The sequence below is a fragment of the Mirounga leonina genome, unplaced genomic scaffold (genome assembly GCF_011800145.1).
Source record: "Mirounga leonina isolate KUSES-001 unplaced genomic scaffold, KU_Mleo_1.0 Mir_201, whole genome shotgun sequence".
NCBI lineage: Eukaryota > Metazoa > Chordata > Mammalia > Carnivora > Phocidae > Mirounga > Mirounga leonina.
Genome location: NW_023270504.1, coordinates 9,125,817 through 9,151,653, shown reverse-complemented (window position 1 = coordinate 9,151,653; position 25,837 = coordinate 9,125,817). Strand labels below are relative to the sequence as shown.

Genomic DNA, 25,837 nt, shown 5'->3' with positions numbered 1-25,837 from the left:
ACCCGCAAATTAAAACACCCAAATGAGTGAATAATAAGCGCATTTGCAAGACAGATGGCTGTCGTGAAAGACTCCATGCTTTGGATCCAAGCTTGGGCATGGTTCCCTAATCTCTTTTTGCCATAATGCTCACATTTGTAAAATTGGGATTGTTTTGCAGGGTTGCGGGGTTGTTGTAAAAATTAGACAAATATAAAGTGCTCAAAAACTGGGGACTACATGATGAAAATGTCTTTATGGCCAAGTGTCTGTTGGAGTTTCACAGCTAGAAAGTGCTAATGGGAGTACTCAGTAAGGGAAGGGTGAGGTAGCCCAGAGCAGCCGAGAAAGGCCTGGTCCTCGAAGAGGTGAGACCTGTGCGAGAGCAGAACGTAGACAACGGATGAGGTAGGAGGGAAGAAACTAGGTTTAGAAAGAAGCCTTTCTTTGATCTCACTTAGGACTACATGCTCAAGCCACATGGAAGGATTGTAAATCCAAAATCTCTGCATTTTCATGGTCAGTAGGATAGTACGTTGTTCTTAACACTATGGTTAAGCTGGATATGGCTATTATGACTGAAATTTTCTTTGACCGGAAATGAGAAATAACAGAGAAATCTGTTATTGGCCATATTTTCATATTTTGAAAAATATACCCGTTTATCTCCCAATCACATATTAAGTTGAGCATTGGCTCGGTGCTTTCAGAGACATGATCTCATTTCATCTGACGGCAATGTTGACAAGTATGCATTATTATTCTCACTTTAACTATGACAAAATAGGCTCAGAGAGCCCGGCAGAGCCAGCATTAGCCTTTAACGACACCTTGTTGCACATCCCATACATGTCCATATCTGTATCACATATCACTGATTTTCTACTGCTGTTCTTAAATTTCAAAACAGTAATTGAGGGAGGGGCACGGGGGCAGGAAAATCAAAGTATGGAGGGAGATCATGAGCTCTTGGGGTGGAGGTGGGATTGAAATGGGGACTGGGTAGGGAGGAGACTATCAACCATATTCTAAAATAATCCAATGTACTATTAATTCAAATATTTTGAGGGTCTCACTGGGAACCTCAAGAAATATTTTCTTGTTTCCTCAGTTACTTACTGGATCTCACAATTTTGGGGGGGTGCAAAATTTGTTATCACATGGATTTCTATGATAACTCTGTTTGAGACAAGCTGCTGCTAAAACCCCACCTCTTCCAGCAAGCCTTCCAGGACTACCGCCAACGATGTAACGACTACCAGCAACTCCACCCAGGGTAGGCAGTAGTAAACTCCTGTGATTCTTTCCTACTTGTCACTCTTCCTCCTCAGGCCTGCTGACCTTTCTGTTTTTTCAGTAAATCTTACGCTTTCATTCAACTTTGACAATCACATTGTCTACACTCCTCGTAGAGTCTGCATAGTCTTATCTGTTTATTGGTCTGCCTCATCTTGCAAAGCAGAACTTCCTGACTGTTTACTTGAAGACTTAGGAAAGATCTTGAATTTGAAAACCCGTGAGCATTTCCGTTTCAAGGAGGGAAGCAAAGCTCCCAGGAGCCAGGCCGGCCTGTCTTGAAGCTTTGGGATATTTTCTAGACTCCCCCTTCTGCGCTCGGACTTGCCAGGTTTACTCTGAATGTGGTGTAGGTAGAATTTTCAAAGACGATGACTAGCAGCACAGTGTGGAGAAGAGCCCCAGCCTCCGAAGCCCGTGGTGTACAACTACCTTAGTGTCTGTGTTCCTACCAGTGACCAACAAGAGCGTTTAGACAATTGGTGAAGAAAGTTCAGAGCAGATTATAGAATAATTTAAGCATCATTTTAAAGCCTATTTTAGGGCCGCCTGGGTGGCTCACTCAGTTAAGCATCTGCCTTTGGCTCAGGTCATGATCCCGGGGTCCTGGGATCAAGTCCCACATCGGGCTCCCGGCTCTGCGGGGAGCCTGCTTCTCCCTCTCCCACTCCCCCTGCTTGTGTTCCTGCTCTCCCTATCTCTCTCTCTGTCAGATAAATAAATAAAATCTTAAAAAAAAAGTCTATTTTACTTTATTACAAAAGGAATCCCTATTTACTGTACAAACTCTGTGAAAGGTAAGCATTCGGATATGATTGACAACAAAGAAGACGCATCTCTTAGCTGGTTTGGGGGCCACTCTCCTTCCACAGCCACTGCTCTCATTAAAAGACAAATGTGACAAAGGGTACCAAGAAGTTCCTTTTCCTTTCTCTCTTTTCACAATTGCATCTTACAGAGGAATGGCAGATCTAGAATTTTCCACAAAAGGGCTTCGGGGCCATGTCCTATTATTATAAAGAGAGGGTTAAGGCTGTGAGTTTGCATAGCACTTGACCTAAGGCCTGGACCATGTCAATTGTTTATTTTAAAGAAGGGCTCATGAAGATGTTCTGCAATATAAAGTCCTCCCAAGCTGTGATCCTAGTGTCACCGTTGCTGCAGAGGAATGTTCGAGGGGGCTACCCAGTTGTTTATTCAGCTAACAAGCATTTACTGAACACCTACGTGCAATGCCATAAGGTAGATTCTAGATGAAAACAGACACAAGAAATAAACTTTGGTTTCGCCTGTTATGGAATTTTTTAAATAACAAAAAGACTTTGTTTGACATTTAGGTCATTTTCTACTAAAAATAATTCGGTGATGAAATCCCTGTGGTTAAATTCTTTTGCACATCTATAAATATTTCCTTGGGACACATTTTTAGAAGGGGATTTGTAAGGTGTCATTGGGTGATCTTAGAACTTAGGATAAAATAACCAGACAAATGCATTAGACATAGATAGAACTTAGCGGATTATTATTTTGAGATCTGTAGGGGTTGGGTGACTCTAAAACTATGAAAATATATAAAAAGAATGCAAGCATTTGACTAAAAAGACATTTAAATATCTCAAAGTCCAAAGAAATACAAAATCCAATCCAATGAAGCATTTTCTTTCTTTTTTTTTTAAGATTTTCATTTTTAAGTAGTCTCTGCACCCAACATGGGGCTCTAACCCACAACCCTGAGATCAAGAGTCACATGCTCTACCTACAGAGCCAGCCAGGCGCCCCCAACGAGGCATTTTCAAGAGTGGGTGTCACAAATTCTAATATGTCTTGAAAATTAGGTAATGAAATGACCCAAATCTAAGGTCTTTTGCTAAGTGACCACCTTTTGTTTTAAATGATGACCACTTCTCTGTTAGAGGTTAAAAATGGGGTTCAGTATGCCCCATCAGTGTCATAAACAAGGACCCAGTATTGTCTCGGTCTGTACCATCTGGTTCTTATGAGGCTTCAGCAAGCTGAAAACACGATGTAAAAGTTACATGGGGAGGTAATCCTCCAAACTATAAAGGATGACATAATTACTTCATTGGTGGCTAAGCCTCTTTCAATTCAAAGATTTAGAAAATTTTTCTTGGTATTAATATATTTTGTATTAGGAAATCTGTACATACTTAGTATTTTGGGTACTTTCAATGTTTGGAATTTGGCTAGTAAACAGATCAGTTTTTTTGTTACAGTTTAGAACATATAATATGTAATGGATTTAGGCTTGTGATTTAAGCTAAAATTTTATTGAGTTGATATACATATTAGAATAGTTAAGTTAAAGTTCATTGCACTTGTGAGTTTATTTTGTTAGATTTATGGTTTATTTGATACCAGGAAGATTTTTTTTGCTAAATCAGACAATTATAGTATTAAAAAAAATGAGTATTTTAAATTTTAAATGGACTTTAAGATGTTCAAAAGCATTCATTTAACTGTAAGTGAAATCAAGCATTAATTGATGGTCTTTAAATATGATTGGAAGTATTTATTGAATGTAGAATATTATTATTATTATTATTTTTAAGATTTTATTTATTTATTTGACAGACACAGCAAGAGAGGGAACACAAGCAGGGGGAGTGGGAGAGGGAGAAGCAGGCCTCCCTGCTGAGCAGGGAGCCCGATGAGGGGCTCTATCCCAGGATCCTAAGACCATGACCTGAGCCCAAGGCAGACGCCCATCAACTGAGCCACCCAGGCGCCCCTGTAGAATATTATTTTTAAGCTTAATTTAACACTTTAATAAAAAACTACTCTTAAGAATTTGTAACTTTAATTAAAAAGTTCTGAATAATCTTTCTACACACAAAATCCTTCTTCAAAGATAATCAAAAACATCTGGCTTTTAACACAGGATTAATACAAATGCACAAGTCTAGTTGTTCAGTAACTATTGGGTTATCTGTGTTTGAAGTTTTGAATTCTCTTACCCCTGATTAAGTTATCCCCATAATATGCATAGCATTATCCCCACAACACATTTTTTTAATCTTTCTTTTTAACCTCTTATTTTGTTCTTCATATTCTACTGAATTTTGAACAATCTTGGTCTAGGGCGCACACATTCTGACTTACAAGCTGATTGGCATAATGAACTTCTAGGGGATATAAATGCATGTTTAGAATTCAGAGATTCTAAAGAAATCTACTGGTTGTAGAGTTTTCATGTTATTAGGTAGGAAAAAAAAAAAGAATTGAGATGACCTAATGAAAGAACCACAAAACTAATTAAAGTTTTGTGAAATAAGCCCCACAGGAAAAAGTTTAAAGATCTGAAATATGTAAACTGGAGAAAACTGAAATGTCTAAATAAAGTGGATTTAAATTTTCCTTGTAAATACTGGTTGGAGTCCTTCCAATAAACTCCTCCCTCCTCCTCCCCACATGAAAGCCAATGAAGCTGAGATTTTTTTTTATTCATCAGCTGGTCTATTAAGTACAGAATTTGAGGGTCTCTTGATATAGGAAGAGATATCCTATGAATTATATGCTAAACAGACATTTTCTTTCCATTAGAGATAGTACAAAAATAGAATTCGCTTTAACTATAGAAAGAAGATTATAGGTTGACATAAAGCTTTAGATCTCAAGATCGCATTGTACAAATAATGTACAAATAATCTTTTTTTTCTGGAAAAAGAACTAAAATAAATAGAAACGATTTTTCTTTTCCTTTTTTTTTGTTTGTAAGAGTGTGATTATTTTCTTATAACTGAAAATTTAGTTTATGTTTTGTACAAATTTATGAAATGATAATGCTCCACTAAATACTACTCATATATGATCAGTATTAGTGTTTTCAATAACATTAAGCCATGACCTATGCTTTCAAAGGCCCTGTTTCTTCCTTAAAATATCTCTGATACCAAAAAAGTAATCTCAGGATGGATTTTCCACTTAATTTACAAGAGTCTTAAATTAAATTTGCATGCAACTAGATATTAATTGCTGATTACACTTATTTTAAGAGTTCTTATCGTTATCTCAGAAAGCATAACAAATATGAGCTGTTGGAGTTCTCCTTTCATAAAGTTAGTAGCATATTTTTTACCTAAAACTTTCTCATTTTAAATAATTTTCTGGTATTGGAAAATAATGTATTTCCTTTCTTTACTGGTAAAAAAACAAAAGGCTACCCATATGTCTCTATGCTTCACTAACCAAACTTTATGATAAGTTAATTAACATTCTTTTTGTTCACTTGTTTGTTATGTACCCAAACAATTGATTTTTATAATGGTTTAATATCAACTAATGTGGGGGCGCCTGGCTGGCCCAGTAGGTAAACCGTGCGACTCTTGATCTTGGGATTTTGAGTTCAAGCCCCACATTGGGTGCAGAGATTACTTAAAAAAATAAAATAAAATAATGTCAACTAATATGATTGTAAATATGTCAAATTATCATATTCCATGAACATTTCTGTTATACATTTTAAACCCTTAAGTACAAGTCTGTATCTGTAAATGGCTTACTGTAGTATCTAACATATTTCATATGCTAAGTATTGACAAAAATTCTAAAAACTCAACCAAAAGATCTAATCAACAAATTCATTAAAGTTGCAGGATACAAATTTAACATACAAAACTCAGTAGCATTTCTATACACTAGCAGTGAATTTTCTGAAAAAGAAATAAAGGAATTGGTCCCATTTACAATATCTTTTTAAAAAAATTTTTTTTAAAGATTTTATTTATACATTTGAGAGAGAGTGAGCAAGAGAGAGAGCACACAAGGAGGGGCAGAGGGAGAGGGAGAAGCAGACTGCCCACCAAGCAGGGAGCCCGATGTGGGGCTTGATCCCAGGACCCTGAGATCATGACCCGAGCCAAAGGCAGACCCTCAACCAACTGAGCCAGCCAGGCACCCCCCATTTACAATATCTTAAAAACAATGAAATTCTTAGGAATGAATTTAACCAACACCATTCTTTAATGACCAGAGATGACCAGAAAAAGGTGCTGAGGAAACCTCACAGAGCAGAAACTGAAGGAAAGGAAGCAAGGGTAAGTAGCCCTTGGGCATAGTCAGGTCCTAGACAAAATTTTAAAGATGTCAAATTCAGTCCTCTAGTTATTCCAACTTTCCTACCTCCCATTCAGGCTCCAGGAAACTAGCTCCTCAGAACCCTCACTGTCACAGTCCCTGCTCTGAACCACACTTGTCTTTCTCTAACCAACCTGTCTCCAGCCCTCAGGGCTTTTTTTTGATGAAATAAAAATCTGCTCATCTGACAAGGTAGTACTTACTCAGTTGCTAATAGGTACCCCTTGGCTAAAGTGATCTTTGCCAAATAGCACATGTACTTTATAATCAGATTCTCCTGAGTATTTAAAGCTTCACTCAGAGAAATTACTTCAATAATAATACTCTCTGGTACTTTGTTAGGTCTGGGTGGGGAAAGCAGATTTGGGGGGGAGATCTAAATATCCCATGTATATTCATTCATTCAATAAATAATTACTAAGCAATTCCTGTGTTCCAGACACTGTTCTGGGCATGATGGCATCAGAGAGGAACAAGATATACAATGTCCCTTTCTCATAGGATTGTGTTCTAGTGGGATTTAGGGGAGACACCTGTAATTTCATATGGTGACATGCACTATGAAGAAAACACAAAATGGTGATGAGACAGAATGATTGGGCAAGGTTGGGCAAGATAGGGGGTGCGGGTGGGAATGGTGGGGGGATGTGCTCCTTTTTCTGGATTGGGCAGTCTTGGGACTCATCTCTGAGGAGGTAACACTTGAGCTGAGAATCTGAGTGATTTGGAACTAGCCAGGTAAACATTTGGGGGCAGAGAGTTTTCCAGGAAACTCTTCCAGTGAGGTTGGATGGTCTGCATAAATTCAACTGAAGAATACCAGTAATCCTGGCAATACTGGGCTCTCATTGTCTCTAGAGGTTCCAGAAAACTAGGAAATTCAGACCATAATTTGACACCCCTCATGATCATTTTCTTTTTAGATTTCAATCTTCTAGGCAATTAGAATAGTCATACTTGGCTCATATAAGCTTCTAATTATTCATTTATTCATTAGATCTTTAACATTCATTCAATAAATATTTATTATCTACCATGTGCCAGATGATACAGCAGTGAACCAAACAGATAAACATCCACATCCAGGGGTGCCTGGGTGGCTCAGTTGGTTAAGCATCTGCCTTTGGCTCAGGTCATGATCTCAGGGTCCTGGGATGGAGCCCCATGTTGGCTCCCTGCTCAGCAGGGAGTCTGCTTCTCCCTCTCCCTCAGTTGCTCCCCCTGCTTGTGCTCTCTCAAATAAATAAATAAATAAATAAATAAATAAATAAATAAATAAATAAATAAATAACATCTTTAAAAAAAAAATCCACATCCATACGGAGTTCGCACTCTAGTGGGAGAGAGATACAATAAAGAAAATACCCTATTTCATGAAGCCTAAGATGCACAATTGCTCACACTTCAACATTTTTGAAATTCTAATGTGGCTTTTCTTTCTTCTTTCTTTCTTTCTTTCTTTTTCTTTCTTTCCTTTCTTTCTTTCTTTCTTTCTTTCTTTCTTTCTTTCTTTCTTTCTTTCTTTCAAAGATTTTATTTATTTTTTTTGACAGAGAGAGACATAGCAAGAGCAGGAACACAAGCAGGGGGAGTGGGAGAGGGAGAAGCAGGCTTCCCGCCGAGCAGGGAGCCCGATGCGGGGCTCGATCCCGGTACGCTGGGATCATGACCTGAGCGGAAGGCAGACGCTTAACGACTGAGCCACCCAGGCGCCCCTAATGTGGCTTTTTCAACACTATCTTGCATTTATAATTGGCAGCTGTTTTTCTTTCTTAGTGATACAAAAAATAATATTGTATCTTATAATCAAAGGCATCTTAGATTTGATGAATTATAGTTAATAAAAAATAAGTGCATAGTTAGATCTAAGTACAAAATAGAAAAGTAAAGCAAGAAGGGAGAGGTAGAAAGTGCTGGTGATGTTGGGAGGCAGGGGAGAAATTGCAATGTTAGATAGGAAGGTCTCATTCAGGTGACATTCATGTACAGACTTGAGGATGGTGAGGAACCTGAGGGATGGTGAGCCATGGGGTCATCTAGGGGAAAAGCATCCCAAATAGAGAACTGCAAGTGCAAAAGTCCCGAGGTAGGAGCTTGCCAGGTGTGCTTAAAGAACAGCAAGGAAAGACATGTGGCTGTGACAGAGTGAGCAAAGGAGAGAGCAGTTCAAACAGGTAATGGAGTGCCAGTTATGAATGGCTGTATCAGTTGATTTGCCATTGATGAAGGAGACTGCAGGAGGAGAGGATTTGAGGAAAAAATATGAAGAACCCAACATGGGGCATGTTGGGAAATGTCAAGGAGTCAGTTTATCCTTGTGTCTAGACTCAAGAGAGGTCCATGTTGGAGCTATAAATTTGGAATATATATATATATATATATATATATACACACACACATACATATATATATATAATTTTATATATATATATATGTATATATATATACACATCCAAATTGTTTTAAATTTGGGATAAGAATGCTAAGGACTGAGTTGGAGTGAGGAGTGTTACTCCAGCATTTGTCTGTGAATCAAATAGGGAAGCTTGTGCTCAAAGATGACTGACTTTCCTATTCTGCACTAGGAAGGAACCTCACTCACAAGGCTTAACGTTTCCTAGTTCCAATCCAATTAATTTAAAAGACCCTGTGGGATACATTTAACCATACTGCATGCATTTATCACAGTGGATGATGGCATAGGTGGTTATTCCTTGGGGAGCAGAGTTTTGATCTGTTTTACCTGTTCCAGACACCTTTCAGTACTAATATATTTCAGAATTGAGCACAGTTGTGCCATAAATATCATCCAATCTAGATTTTTCCCATTCCTTGAGAGGTTACAAATAATGATATCAATTTCCTTACTCTTTTTTTTTAAATTTTTTTTAAAAGATTTTATTTATTTGAGACAGAGAGAATGAGAGAGAGAGAGAGAGAGCACATGAGAGGGGGGAGGGTCAGAGGGAGAAGCAGACCCCCCGCTGAGCAGGGAGCCCGATGCGGAACTCCATCCCGGGACTCCAGGATCATGACCTGAGCCGAAGGCAGTCGCTTAACCGACTGAGCCACCCAGGCGCCCCTCAATTTCCTTATTCTTAAAATAGGAATATAATAGCTACTTGACAACATTGTTTTGATGAAATAAGGAAAGAAAGCATTTAATACAACATTTGGGAGCGCACTGTCAAATCCATAGGTGTTTATTTCTTTATTTCTTTTTTTCCAGGAACAGTCTTGAAGATATTTTTTTTAAAAATCCACTGGACCAGAGTGTAAAGATATGTTCCAGGGAACCACCCAATGGCACCTGCAATTATAAAAAATGAATGTGCGAGGACATTCCAAGATTATCTTGGAATCATATGAAAAGATTAAATGCACAATCTTTCCGCCCTTTGCAATGTATAAGGAATGACTATAATGCTTTGCATCATTGAAACTGCTCTTATATATAGCTTAAATTGTATCAACAGTATTATTTGTTGTTTATCTTAATTTTAAAGACTGGTACTAAAAATCTAGGCTTCTAGAAGAAAGAGAACTTTCTAACATGGTGCTTCATCATACATATAACATAGCACTGCATATCCATTGGTCAACAGATTAACTTAATGGATGTCTATGTATTTCTTTTTTTTTTTTTAAAGATTTTATTTATTTATTTGACAGAGAGATAGCGAGAGAGGGAACACAAGCAGGGGGAGTGGGAGAGGGAGAAGCAGACCTCCTGCAGAGCAGGGAGCCTGATGCTGGGCTCGATCCCAGGACCCTGGGATCATGACCTGAGCTGAAGGCAGACGCTTAACGACTGAGCCACCCAGGCGCCCCAGTCTATGTATTTCTTTAACAACTAATATTTTAAGGACTTACTATGTACTGGCTAGTGTACTAACCACCGGAAATCCATTGGTGAATAAGATAGCCTTTATGCTGTCAAAAAGATTAATGTAAAGAGTGAAGTGGAGAAGGAGAAATTTTACAATAGGAGTAAGTTCAATGCAGTATGGGAAGACAAGAGCACCAGGATTTTCCCCTGAATCCTTCATAACCCGTTGGAGATTTCATTTACTGGAGGTCTAGCTTCCAATGTCACAATTCCACTTTATGAGTAGCAGATGATTTCAAATATTTGAAATAGACTACCCCATTAGCATCATTCAAGTTTTCCTTTTCCTTTCTACCCCCAGAAGTGTGAATATGAATACCTGAATCTACCCCAAGCGTGCTCAGCCACAATAAGAATGGGTATTACAGTCATTTTGCAAGTCAAGCCTGAATCACAGTTTCAGTGAGTAAATTCTCTCTCTGCAGATTTTTCTGTAAAGGGTGCAAGAGTATAAATGTCTTGGCTAAATAACACCAATGCGGGGCGCCTGGGTGGCTCAGATGGTTAAGCGTCTGCCTTTGGCTCAGGTCATGATCTCAGGGTCCTGGGATCGAGTCCCGCATTGGGCTCCTTGCTCCTTGGGAGCCTGCTTCTCCCTCTGCCTCTCTCTCTCTCTTTCTGTCTGTCATGAATAAAAAATAAATAAATAAATAACACCAATGCTATTTTCCTGCAGGGAGATCAGATCTCATAGAAGTATTTTGATTTTCTTCCTGGAGTATTTACAGTCAACGGCTCCTGGAAGCAAAATCTCCCAGTGGATGTAGTTGTTATGTGTGGTAACTTCTTAAGCCATTTCACTGTCTGTTTTTTTTCTTCTCTCTGAGTTTCAAGGTAGATTACTAGCCTCCCTCAACACTTATCGAGTGCTTATGTGTCCTGGGCTCTAGGGGTGAGGAATTGGATAGTATTCACCTCACAGCCTCGTACCTTTCTTTCTGGACATTGTGAATTCTCTTTGATCAACTTCCAACCACAGAGGTCTCTGTGATATTTGTTCATGGAGGTTTACCATTTGATGCTCACCAAGACAAAAGAAAACATAATTAAAATTCAGCAATATCCCAAACCACCTAGAAATGACCCATACTTAGGGAGAAACAATCCTATTCAAAATTCCTTGCTTATCCACTAACAAGTAACCTCAGAAAACATCCCTTAAAAAAAGGCTGACAATTTCTATTTTTTTGAAAATGTTAAGTAATTCAGTGAGGTTGAATCAGGTACAAAATATTGAGGAAATTATTCATGGTTTAAAATTTGTCTTTTTAAAAAAAAATTTAGCAGTATACTTTCCATTTTAGTGGGAAAGAATTATTACAGTTTTTGCCTAAAATAAAGAAACATCTCTTTTAAAGCTAGGCTTATCCTGTAATAATTTATCATATATTTCTCAGTTAAAAATATTACATTCAAATTCCCATCCTTCTTGTTGCCTCTTTGTAGACCTCAGTGTATGAGTGCTTATACAGATATGCATTTTCAAGTGAATTTGAGATTTGTAAAGGACTTAATAAATTAGTTGTATTGTATGAATTTCTTTACATCTCTCCCTGATTAGACTGTCAGTTACTAGAGAACAGGGACTGAAATCCTTAAGTATGCACAGACCCGACACCTAATGGAATTTCAATAAATAATTCTTGAACTGGATTCTCAAGTGGGCCCTAAAGACAATGAGACTTGTGGGTAAATAGGAATTGGAAGGAAAATTAAAAATAAACTTTTAATTCTGGTCATGTATTTCTTTAAGATATTTTATGCCCTAGCACTGTATATAAAATCGGTAAGATAATAGTAGGTAGAAGGTGATGCCAATCCCCAGAGCAGTAACACATTTTATGAGCAAACTAGTCTTAGAGGAGATTTTTTTCCCTGTTTTTTTCTTGGTTGTTGTTATTTCTAGTATCTGCAATTAAATGAACGGAACTGCTGCATCCAACAATTTTCTGTGCTTATTGTCTATTTAAAGCCAAATATAGCAAGATTCCCAGAGCAGTGGATTCTTATAATGGCTTTGCTTCTTTACCTTCTCAACAGCTGTGTGTCCATGTGTGTGCCCATGTGTGTGTGTGTGCGTGCTTTTTTATATCATTACCGACCTATTTAAAGAGGAAAACTTCTGAGAAAAATCACCAGAGAACTGAGTTTATCCTGCTCTGACAAACTAAAAATATGAAAACAAAAAACCAGTTTCAGCAAATCCTCTCTTACCTCTCTTTACAAACACTTGATCCATTTGCAAAATCACAAACTTTTAACTTAAAAGTTCTTTCCCTCAAAATATATAATATGAAAGGGAAGAATAATAAAGTCATATCACTGATGCAAAGCCAGGGTTTGTACCAGGTTTCTAGGGTCCTTATTAATGCATGTGAGCTAACCTCATTCAGAAAGTTTCCCTTTAAAATGTTGGGTTCATTCTATCCTCTTTGTGCAAAGGACAATCGTGGGCGTGAGGAAGAGAAGAGTCTTTTAAAACAGCTTCTTTTCCAGTTGTCTGCCTTCCGTTAATCAATGAAGTTCATAACTATTTATTGAATGCTTACTAAGTATCCCCTGCATTAGGAGATACAAAGATGAATAAAACTAGGTCCATCTCCTTAGGGAGAGTGACAACAATACATAGGGCAGGCACACTGTGGGGAGGCACGTGACCCGTCTGGGGATGCTGGGGAAGGTTTCCCACAAGTGTCTTTTCACTGGAGCTGGGAGGGGGAGTTGGCATGCTGGAGAAGCAGGGAAGGGGAGAGGTGGAAGGAAGGCCCTTCATTTCAGGCAGGGTGGAACCACAGGAATAAAGGCATGAGGCACTGGAGGACCTCCTATGTTTGACAAGTGGGGAGGCGTCTGGAAGGCTCAGAGGGTGGAGAAGTAAATAGCATTTGGATTCTGAAGGCCTGAAGAGGGAATATGGGCTTTGTTCCCTAGACTTGAGATGGTTGCTTCTCAAACTGCTCTGTATGTACTCACCCAGTGGCATCTGAGGCTTTAGGATAAACATAGTGCAGCTTCCTAGACTACCAATTTAACGTGAAGATTTGGGGAGGGAAAAACCATCATTTTTATATAAAAATAAACATGTATATATTGTAAAGTAGAAAGCCACATTTTCTGTTTGGCACAGTTGCTTAGGGCTTTGCCCTAGATGCTCAGATTTGCTCTTCTTCCAACCCTTCAGCCATTAGGTGTCCTCTGCTTATGTCTGGGAATTGCCGGAAAGTCATCAGTTAGCTGGCGTAGAGCCTGGACCTGAGTACAGCCACCCAATCAGAATCAGGAGACTAGCACCTTCAGACGGCGCTCCTCCCCCTCCTAAAGAACCCCCCCCCCCCTGCCCCCGGTGTTAGGTGCATTCATTCCATCCTTTCTCCCTTCTCTGATGTGTATCTGAGTAGGAGTTCCAAGTTTAAGTGGAAAGATAATAATTATAGCGTCATTTATTAAGACGACTATGTGTCATGCTCAGAATCTACATTATGACATTAAACTCTTAATCTCCTGCTAGAAACTGTGCTTGTTTTGCATAGGAGAAAACTGAGACCTAAGTTCACATAGTTTGGAGTGTTGGGGTCAGAACTTGAAGTCAGGTCTATCTGACCCCAAAGCTCGTTTTCTAAGTACTCTCCTTTATGTAACTCTGCTTGGAAAAAAAAAAAAAAAATGGTTGACAGAATTAGTTAACCATGTCTGTGGTGAGTCCTGATGCTCAAAACAGCATACTTGTACATGGTGTCCTAAATCCACAGAGACAAAGCCATACCCAGGTATAAGCCTGCCCACTGTGCACTTGCAGAATCTTCATCCTGAGTTGCCAGACCTCTTTCAAGGCCACAGAACCCAAAGCAAACACTGGGGCTGGGGAGGTAAAATGCGGATGCCTCAGGCTGGGGTGGAGTCCACTTTGCCTCTGTGGCCCAAACAGGAGTGCATACAGTCCTAGCCTCATACCTTACCTATGGGAACTAAGACTCAAACCAAAGAGCTAATGCAAGCACTCTCATTCAGCACTCCTTTAGGCTTTTATGACCTCCGCCTATAAGTGAGGGTGGGGCTTGTTGGCAAATTTATGTAAATTGGCACTTCATTTCCCAGTTGATCAATGTTTTTCTTACACTTTGTACTCACCCTGTCATAGAAAGTTGTTTTTTTTTAATCTGGCAAAGCATGAATTCACCAGAAACTTGCAAATTGTTTTTTTAATAGAAGTTTGCAAATAATTTTATTTTTATTTATTTTTTTAAGATTTATTTACTTTAGCGGGGAGGGGCAGAGGGAGAGGGAGAGAGAGAGAGAACCTCAAGCAGACTCCCAGCTGAGCACAGAGCTGACCTGGGGTTGGATCCCAGGACACTGAGATGCTAACCTGAGCCAAATCAAGAGTGGGCTGCTCCACCGACTGAGCCCCCCAGGCACCCCGCAGATCATTTTACAAAACAGACATTTTCAGAATCCTACCTGCTCTTACATACTTGGGGGAAAAATTAGTACTTAAAGGGCAGGAAATTAAATATATGGTAAGAGCCTAGCTGTAGGACTTTCGTCTGCCTGAAGAGTCATGTGTGGAGTTCATTTAGTGCTGATTCTGGGTCCCGGCCTTAGGGATACTGAGTTAGTACTTCTGGAGGGTCCATGAAGCGGCAGAGTTAACAAGCAACCAGGAGATTCTGAAGCAGATCACATTCTTGAAAAATACTCTCTGAGCTACTGTTCTGGAATACTATATAATCACTTTGCTTGTTTTCCAACTTTTCCAGTTTTGAGATTGTATTATTTTTGTAATCAGAACCAAACATCTAGTTTTAACAAAAAGAAAATGATTCCAACTGCTGCCTTAGGCTACCATAAATACTTTGCAAAACTTCCAACATATCCCATGATTTCTTGCTGAATTTTAGTCTCTAAAAAATATGCAACTGGGCATTAAGAATTCTCTGTTGGTGCTCAGTCTCTTTCCCCAACCTCCAAGCAGACTGAATTATTTGAGCCAGGCTCTTAATGCACAATTACAATAATGAAAAGAAAAAAAAAAAAAGATGTGCAACTGATAGATGCATCAGTACTGTGAACTAAGGATTATGATGAAACCATTAAATTTTAACTTATTAGCAATTAAATAGCAATGCCGTGTAAATGCTTCACCAAGAAGTAGGGGCAGAACTAGTTATCGAGAAGAGCTAGAAAGGGCAAGAATGTCTGCTGTGTCAACCAGGACACAGATCACACAAGTCAGAATGGGCTGAGCCTGCTTTTTTTTCCATGCCTTCACACCTCTGAGCTTTTTCAGGCACACCCGGGTTCCTGTGCTTTAGGGTCCATGGTTCCCAGGTTAAGAAATCCTGGACCAGCCTGTTGAGGTAGTTTTGGAACTTGCCTCATCATCCAGGTATTTGCTGTCCTCTCAGGATAAGAAACTATTTTGAGCAGAGTAGGGCCAGTTTCAGGGACTCCTTGGAAAGACTCAGTTCTACACAGGTTTACCAGAGGTATGAGCAGAAAAAGAGGACAACTTGAACTCCAGGCAAAATGCTGTATTAGGTTTTCACATCCATAATCTAATTTCATCCCAACTTCAAATTGTCCTACATTTTAGAGATGAGTTTCAGAGAGGGTAAGCAACCCTCCCAAATTCACACAGCCATAAGTGGTAAATCCCAGTTTCAAATGAAAATCTGTCTGATTTTCAAACCCAGAAAACCTCATGTCCAAGTGGGGGGGGGGGTCACATAAAAAACCCTAAGTAGGATCTCACAAGCCACGAAAAGTAATATGGGGATATTACAATCTCTGAGGCCAATGCAGCACTGGAGGGGGCAAATGGGAGACTGTGGAGAAATTAAGAAATGATGATGCATGCTATGAGGTAAGTTTCAATGTTTTGTTTACTTTTGGACATTAGAAAGCATATTTGAAAGGCTGGCTTGGGGTCGCCTGGGCGGCTCAGTCAGTTAAGTGTCTGCCTTCAGCTCAGGTCACGATCCCAGGGTCCTGGGATCGAGCCCCGCATCGGGCTCCCTGCTCAGCGGGAAGCCTGCTTCTCCCTCTGCCTGCCACTCCCCCTGCTTGTGCTCTCTCTCTCTCTCTCTGACAAATAAATAAATAAAATCTTAAAAAAAAAAAATGAAAGGATAGCTTGTATCCATAAAAGCTAGGATAGAAAACTCATTAAGGGAAGGAAAGAGGTGTTTACGCAACTAGATTCTAAGTAGAACTAGGTAATCAACAGCCTCAGCAGCTTAATTAATAAGAGATGATGACAAAGGGGCATATTTTCAATTAAGAAGAGCACTTATTCAAGATCAGCTTAACTGATACATGTTCTGCAAGACTGAAAAAGATTATTTAACTGTGATCCTATCTTATTTATAGAGAGCTTAATGTACTAGGAAAGATTTGTTTCACTTTGTTTCAGTTCAAATCACAAATCTATAAAAATGTTTGTTAGATAAGCAACGAAGAGACATTAAAAATGTCACCGAAAGGCTTCTCCACTGTCACCCCAGCCTCAATTGCATTGCCCTCTTTTGTTTTCCTCAGAACGCTTGGTACTACCTGCAGTTATCTTAATTTATATACTACTTGTGTGTCTACTAGAGTATGATCTCCCCGAGAGCTGTCTGGTTCGTCACCATACACCCGGTCATACATCTGTGCCTGGCACCTGGGAGGAGCTGGTTGTGAATTTGTTCAAGAAATGAATAAGACAGTCAAAGCACTTGCATGAGGGATTTAAAAATATTTTATCTGGCTAAGTTTATGTTTTGGGTCTGGTAGCGGAAGAATGATATAGCTACATCTAAAAATGTTACCTCATTATTTGGATTTGTAGTTACTATCCTGTATTTTTTTTTTAAGAGTGCTCTGAAGAAGTATATATTTTATATAAAATAGAAAGATACATTACATAGAAAGCCAATATTTATTGTGTGCTTACTATGTGCCAGACACATATTATCAAGTCAATCCCACCACACCACCATAAGCTAGGGCAGTATTTTTACCTTCTAAATTTTATAGATGCTAAAATTAAAGCACAAGGAGATAAGGCAACTTACCAAAGTTGTCCAGCAGGGAGGTTGTGGAATTGGGATTCAAACCTAAGCCATCACAATCTGGAATCTATAGTCTCAATCACTATGTTCTATTGGCTCTGTATCATTGTTACACATGGATTGGGGGGGGGGTGCGGCATAAACATGGCAGGAATCGTTACATACTTAGAAAAAAAAATTTTTTTTAATTCTATAATGGTCCTGACATTTGGTGCAAACACAGGTCTAAGAAGTAGACATGATGCCATAGATTGCACATTAGTCACAAGGGGGAAAGCCAGTAACTATGCAGGGGAGAAAAAGACTACATCTTGACTAGCTAACCAAAATTAAACTGCCAGTGAGGAGGAGGTGGACATCATGGGTCCACCATGGATGGAATACCTTGAGAAGGACGTAACATCACTTAATGTAATGATACATAACCTGAATCTAATCATGAAGAAACATCAAACAAGCCTAAGCAGAGGAATATTTCATAAAACAACAGCTGTAAAACAAAAATGTCAATGCCATGAGAGACAAAAGAAGGCTGGGAACCTGTTTCAGATTAAAGGAGAATGAAGAAAAATGGCAATTAAGTCTAATGCACGATCCTAGACAAAAATCCCATATAGAAGAGAGAAAATGGGATACATGATCAAATAAATTGACAAAATTCAAACATGGACTACAGATTAAAGTAGTCTAGCAATATTGAATTTCCTCAATTTGATAACTGTACTGTGATTATATAAAGAGTAACCTTGTGCTTTGGAAATACACACTGAAGAGTAAAAGGATAAAGGGGTATGATGTGTGCACCTTCTTAAATGGTTAAAAAAAAACAGTAAAGGGGCGCCTGGGTGGCTCAGTCGGTTAAGCGGCTGCCTTCAGCTCAGGTCATGATCCTGGAGTCCCGGGATCGAGTCCCGCATCGGGCTCCCTGCTCGGCGGGGAGTCTGCTTCTCCCTCTGACCCTCCCCTCTCTCATGCTCTCTGTCTCATTCTCTCTCTCAAATAAATAAATAAAATCTTTAAAAAAAAAAACAGTAAAGAATGATAATGTATGTAGCAAGTTTTTAAAAATTGGTGAATTTGTATAAGTTGTATATGGAGTTATTTGTATTACTCTTGAAACTTTTTGGTAAATTTGAATTATTTCAAAAGAAATAATTTAAAGTTAAAAATAATAATTTAATAATTTAAATTTAAATTTAATAATAATAATAATTTAAAGTTAAAAAAGGAAAAAAATGCTTCAAGGAGGCATTGGGTTTATTATTTGATATAACTGATTTATGTAGACTGTATTTCAAGAAAGAGCCTATCCAAACTAGGACACGGTTTGAGTTGTTGGGTGTGTTATCATGCTTCTGTCACAGGAATCACTATGTTGTCACTAATTATGACCACTTATTATTGGCATTCAATTTCTATTCAATCTAAGGCATGGTATCCTGTATGCCTTCAAGATTCTCTGATAGAAGCGTTCAGAATCACCTCAAACAACTGGTATCCTGTAGTTAGGTAGAGAGAGACCGAATGATCTAGGGTTTCGGCTAACCGTGAGTTGAGACCTGAGAGAGATCAGTGAGGCTTTATTAGATCTCTAATTTACAAATTAAGATATGGAGGAAAGAATGTTAAGGAATTGGCCAAAATTATATATTCATATGAAATAAGGAAAAAGCGAGTTTAGAAGGTGGGTAATAATAAGCAAGAAGAGGTGGAATGCATATTTGTTGCATTGTAATGTAATAATTGCTATGTGAGGACTTTGGATTACTCCAGTGGACAGCACACATTGATTCCCAACGTTTATACCATTTATGGAAGCAAGAGTTTGTTCCTTTTTTATTTGTTACACTAATGTTTAAAAACTCCCAGTTTTGATAGAGCTCTTTTCTTAAAACTAGCTATTTTGGCAAAGGGGTAACTTTAGCTGAATGTCTAGGAAGTCCCCCCGGAATCCTTTTTCTCTTGAGTAGACTACCGTTTGAAGACAGCCACTTAATCTTATGTAATGGTGATCATTACTGACAAGTAGAATTTTCAAGTCTTCCCTGGTACATATAATCACAAATGGAAAAGAATCTTGTACCAAGTCATTCAGATGCATTCTAAAAAGACTGTCAGCAAGTTTGTTGACATGATGATTCCAGCCACCTAAATGAGCAATCCAGCCGCTGAATGGCTAATCTGTCCGAATGCAGTATACAATTCAACTTAGCACTCAGAATCCATAAGGCAAAACTTGATTCCACTATAATTTATAGACATAAATTAGCTAATTACTTCTTCCAGAGCCTTGAAGATTAAATAAAGTCTTAACATAGCCTATTACTAATGTTGATAGAGGAAAGTAAGGTGTTTCTCTAAGAACTTAAGAAACTAGAAAAAGATTATTTTCCTAATATAAAGGAGAGATGATAGTAGTGATACATAAGAGTAACCCAAGAGGGGCGCCTGGTGGCTCAGTTGTTAAGTGTCTGCCTTCGGCTCACTCAGGTCATGATCCCAGGGTCCTGGGATTAAGCCCCACATAGGGCTCCCTGCTCCGAGGGAAGCCTGCTTCTTCCTCTCCCTCTGCCCCTGCTTGTGTTCCTGCTCTCACTGTCTCTCTCTGTCAAATAAATAAATAAAATCCTTAAAAAAAAAAAAAAAAAAAGAGCAACCCAAGAGAATGCTGGCAATAGTGAATAGAGTTTTTTGGGGGACATGTACAAAACAAACCCTACTCAAGGTGTTTAAAGTATTTTTTTTTAAAGATTTTATTTATTTATTTGACAGAGAGAGAGAGGGAACACAAGCAGGGGGAGTGGGAGAGGGAGAAGCAGGCTTCCCGCTGAGCAGGGAGCCCGATGCGGGGCTTGATCCCAGGACCCTGGGATCATGACCTGAGCCGAAGGCAGACCTTAACGACTGAGCCACCCAGGCACCCCAAGGTGTTTAAAGTATTATTTGAGGAAGGTATGAATGGATGTGATTATAATAAAGGAAGACAAAATAAAAACAACTGTATAGATATAATGAATGAAGAAAGATTTTATTTACAGAAACAGAAGGAGCCTCGGAAAGGGGAGTCCAACTACCAATAATGTGGCACCTCCATTAGGAAAGACTTGGTGCTCTCTGTGAGTGACAGGTGTGGTTCATCAGCCTCACCTGGACCTGGACGCAATCCCCCTCAAGACTGGCTTGCTCCTGCGTTAAAGTTACGTTTCTTTTCCTCACTAAGCTCCCTTCTGCATTTGGCTGCTCAAAAGGAGAGAATGCACCCAGCAAATGAACTGGAGCTTCTGTTCCATTTGTCAGCTACGTTTCTCATTTAAATGAAGAATTTGTCACTCTGTTTAACTCAGCAAGCTCTTGCCAGTTTAGTTAGCAATATTAGATTCCTTGCTCCCATGTCGCCGTGCTGACTCTTCGAAGCTGAAGACCAGTTTTCTGCGAAGCAATGACCATGCCCAGGTACTGCTAGATTAAAGGAGCTGCATCCCCACAAACTCTCCCTAAATGACAGTTCTCTCTTTAAACCCTCAATCTGTAATCATTGGGAGATGTATCATTCTGCTAATTAACCATAATTAATTTTATAGCCTTAGTTCCACATCTTACTGGTTTTAATGTTATTTCAAAATAAAAACCTGCAGCAACTAAAGCATTACATCAGCAATGTGCTATGTATTATCTCCTTCTCACAGCTGGATGGATGGGACAAAGCAAGATGGAAGCCTGAGGGGTCTGGGTGAGGGGTGGGGAGTTGAGGACAGGCTCCATTCAGGTTAAGCACTGGTTTATAGGTTGCACTTCAAAGGACTTGGGACATATTCAGAAGACCATCAGGCAGCATAGAATGAGCAAGGCAAAGAGACCCAAGAAAGTCTGAACTCCCCTTTTCCCACCCACAGGAAGGAAAATCTATTAGGACTGCCTGAAACCTTTACTCGCGCAAGTGCTCTGCCAACCATCAATTTTCCTGATCTCACTGTCCTCACAGTTGTACAGTTCGCTCTTTAAACCATATTATCCTGCAGGGAGGTGAGGCTATCTCACAACAGAATAATATAAATACCATTCAGCTAATATCTATTGAATGCCTACGACATGCCAGGCACTCTACTTCATAGAGTCATCTCATGTAAGCCACACAAGTCTGCAAATTAGTTGCTGCTGTTAGAGAGTATATATATATGTATTTAATATATTTAAATTTATTTGTATATACTTAAATATATATGTGTATATATTTACACATAGATGTGGAAATTGAAGTCTATGAAGGTTAAGTAAGACAGGTCAAAATTCACACTGCCAATAGGTGGAACAGGATTGAAATTTACATCTGTCCGTGTCCTTCCCACTGTACCAAGTGACAAGAGCACATTTGCACAAATCCCTAGCCAATTAGTGTCCACCTTACCTTGGACCCAGGCCATTTTCGAAGCAGCTTGGTTTAGATGCACAAAAGTTCCTGTGGAATTTCAGGGATGAAACAGCTTTTCGCACCTACCTATAGAGACTGGCAGTTATTATTAATTATTGTTATTATTAATCATTATTTCACCTGAATATTCAAGCAGGACAAACATAATGTTGCATGAATTGTTCTTTTAAATATTTACTTTCATATTGATTTTTACCTTCTTAGTGCCTTTATACTTAGTGTCATATTTTTCTAAACACTTATGACAGATATAGCCAATCCACATCCTTCCAAATATTCTCAACTGTGAATACTACTTACACTTTTAAAATTTTAGTTTACTTCAGGAGAAAACACTTCACTGACAAAAGACTGTAGTGTTCCTGAACAGCAAATAGACTTTTTATTGAAGGACTCAAAAGTCTAGGAGAACACAGACCAACCACATTTTGTATCCTATAAGGGATCTGGAACAAACTGGTGTTCCGTAAATATGAAATAATATACCAATTGAATTTAAGTTACCATTCATCATTTCAGGCTAATTTTATACCTTAATGGAATGGATATTATTTTCATAACAGTACAAAGAAAATGATTAAAACTGTTACTTGTAGATTGTGTTTCTAAGATGTTGGAGGCTTCCCCACCCCCCGTGGTGTATTTAAAACATTAATAGTATTACTATTATTACTCTCATTTTTGAGTAAGAAAAGACAATCAGATAGATATTTGTTTTTCCAAGGTAATACAATGACTATGGATCAATTAATAGCTTCTAGTTTAGTCAACTTGTGCTTTAATTCTTACGTTCCAATTTTTTGTTTTCCAAAAGAAATGTCTTTTCACTTATTCTTCAATCACTGCAGATAGGAAGTTGTCTGGGACAACTTAAGAAAGTATTTTGCAGTGCTGATTTGAAGGGACACAATGTTTATAACAGCACTATCAACAATAGCCAAACTATGAAAAGAGCCCAAATATCCATCAACTGATGAATGGATAAGGAAGATATGGTATATATACACAATGGAATATTACTCTGCAATCAAAAAGAATGAAATCTTGCCATTTACAACAATATGGATAGAACTAGAGTGTATTATGCTAAGCAAAATATGTCAGAGAAAGACAAATACCATATGATTTCACTCATATGTGGAATTTAAGAAACAAAACAGAGAACATAGGGGAAGGGAAGTAAAAATAAAATAAGATAAAAACAGAGAGGGAGGCAAACCATAAGAGACTCTTAAATATAGGGACCAAACTGAGGGTTGCTGGAGGGGAGATGGGTGGGGGGATGGGCTAAGTGGGTGATGGATATTAAGGAGGGCACTTGTTGGGATGAGCACTGGGTGTTATTTGTAAGTGATAAGTCAGTAAATTCTACTCCTGAAACCAATACTACACTATATGTTAACTAACTTGAATTTAAATTTTAAAAAAAGTATTTTGCATCGGTAGTAATCAAACCAGATGATTTCTGAGGTTTCTTATAAATTTGATATTACTTTAGGTATAAAGCATTTAATATTAAAACCAAATAAGCATATAATATAGATTTAATATCTTTTCAAAGGGTTACCTATGTGTTATAAAATATATGAACAATATAGAATTGTGATAAACACAAAAATATTGGGCATCTACTGCCATACTTATGGTAATGACTTCTCCAGTGACCCTGTCAAGCCAGTTTCTCTCCCTTTTGAAGGACAATTCTTTTTCTTTCACTCTAGACATTGCTCCTAGATAGGAACTGCCATGTTCTTACATGCCTGCCCATCCCTGGCTATGGGATAAAGAGGGTATGTGAACCAATTTGGGCAACGACAGTACCTACATTATTGGCCCCAGTAATTGGTGCAGGAATGGGCATGTGACCCAAGCCAGGCCAATCGGAATCCTTCCCTGAGATTCTTGCTAATTCAAGATGAGGGAGGAAGAACTTTCTGGGAAAATATGAGCCTAGAATCTGCCAGCAATGGCCATGTCCCCACAGGGTGAAAAAAGCAAGCCTGCAGGTCAAGAGGAAGATAGCTGAGATCCAGAAAGAAAAACAGCGAAATTGTTTATGGCATTTAGATCCTTGACCCCAGATATTCCTCAGGCCACCTGCACAGATGCCCTTCCTACATTTGGGAACATGATCCAATGAACTCCTTCTTTTTTTTTATGCTAGCTCAAATAGAGTTTCTAGCATTTGCAGACTCCCCCTGCCCCGAAAAAGCCTGATTAGTACAATTAATGTATAAAGTTGAAAGCAGAATAATCTCCCCAACCCCATCTCCAGAGGTCCTCATCAGGGTTTTATGGGTGTAAGTTCAGAAACCCAATTTGATCCATCTTAAACAAATAGGGGGATTTATTTGCTCATATAATGGAGCCTTTGGAAGGGCAAGTTGTGTGAGCTAGCCTTCTGGATCGACACTAGGAGATCAGGAGCGGCTCTTTCTCCTTCCTGTTTTTCTCTGCATGTTAACTTCATTCTCTCAGACTGATTCTTTTCTGCTTGGAATGAAATTGGCCACCAGCAGCTCAAGAATCATTCTGTGACCAGAGAGGGAAGAGGCCTTTCTCCTCCTGTTAAAAGAGGCTAGTTAGAAAAGCAGAGTGGCCAGAGGCTCTCGGGGAGCACAACTGGCCAAGTCCTGCAGCCAAAGAGAGAGAGAATTGAAAAGACAGTGGTAGCTTCCATTTGGAACAGCTGACAAGAGCAAGAGGGGTGGCTTATCAGAGAGGGTTGCTGTTTCTAGAAGAAAAGAGACGTGTAAAGCAGATAACCAGTTACTGATCACATGCTTTCCTTTAACAGTTTGGTGCATACCTTCCAGACTTTTGTCCCTTGTGAGTAAATGTAGAAAATAGGAAAATTCCAGTGTATCTGCTCATGCTGGATGCATCCCAATATTTACGACAAAGCATAGCTAAATACAGATTTCTCTGTGAAAATGAGACCTGCCATATTGTATCTTGTGTTAATATGAAAGGACAAAATTGTCCCTGTTCCTAATTGGTGGCATTCTACTTTCTTTCAGGCCAAGAGAAAAGCAGAATTTCCCAAAAGAACTTGGAGGTGCAGGCATAACTCTGCCTAACTTTTGGCAAGAGAACACCATTCTGAAAATATATTACAAAGACATCCTTCTTTTTTTTATTTTTTAAAGATTCTATTTATTTATTTGAGAGACAGAGAAAGCACAAGGAGGGCAGGGGAGAGGCAGAGGGAGAAGGACAAGCAGATTCCCTGGTGAGTGTGGAGCCAGACTCGGGACTCGATCCCAGGACCCCAAGACCATAACCTGAGCTCACTTAACCCACTGAGCAACCCAGGCGCTCCACAAAGATATCCTTCTGATAGAATCCTGAGACTGCTCTATCACTTCTGCTATGTCCCTTAAGATGCTCCTAGCATGGTTGTGGGCATTCAGCATATTCCCAATAAATAGATGATTAACTGCCTTGGAATCTAAAATCTGAATGTCTTTTCATCAGACCTCTGCTGTTCTCTATGTATAATATTACATGTAAATATATATATATTTGAAAAGAAGTTAATGGTTTTGCAGTTCGGTAATGTTTAAAAAACATCTGCACAGCTTTCTATTCTAAGCTGTGGCAGCCAGCCTCTGAGAAGGGCTCCTCTGTGGTGTTCATGCCCTTGCATGATCTTCTCCCACAATGAATCAAGGCTGTTTTGTGTGACCAATAAAGTAAGACAGAGGTAATGGTTTCCGAGGCTAGGTGACTGCCGCCGTGCCTTGTGCTCTCTGATTATTCACTCTGGGAGAAGTCAGATGCTGTGTCATGGATATTCAAACAGCTCTGTGGAGAGGCATAGGTGGAAAGAAACTAATGTCTCGGGCGCCTGGGTGGCTCAGTCGTTAGGCGTCTGCCTTTGGCTCAGGTCATGATCCCAGGGTCCTGGGATCAAGTCCTGCATCGGGCTCCCTGCTCAGCGGGAAGCCTGCTTCTCCCTCTCCCACTCCCCCTGCTTGTGTTCCTGCTCTCACTATCTCTGTCTCTATCAAATAAATAAATAAAATCTTAAAAAAAAATAAAAACAAAATAAAAATAAAAAAGAAACTAATGTCTCCTGCCAATAGCCACACCAAC

At 39.1% G+C, this 25,837-nt stretch overlaps 1 long non-coding RNA gene across 1 annotated transcript; it reads left to right on the top strand.

The window, feature by feature from the left end:
* The first annotated feature begins 1,143 nt into the window (after nucleotides 1-1,143).
* LOC118025574 lies at nucleotides 1,144-25,603 on the top strand. The gene is made up of 5 exons (XR_004683356.1): nucleotides 1,144-1,255; nucleotides 6,266-6,329; nucleotides 9,599-9,700; nucleotides 10,560-10,660; nucleotides 24,760-25,603. It is a non-coding gene; the product is annotated as an uncharacterized LOC118025574 (long non-coding RNA).
* The last annotated feature ends 234 nt before the right edge of the window (nucleotides 25,604-25,837 follow it).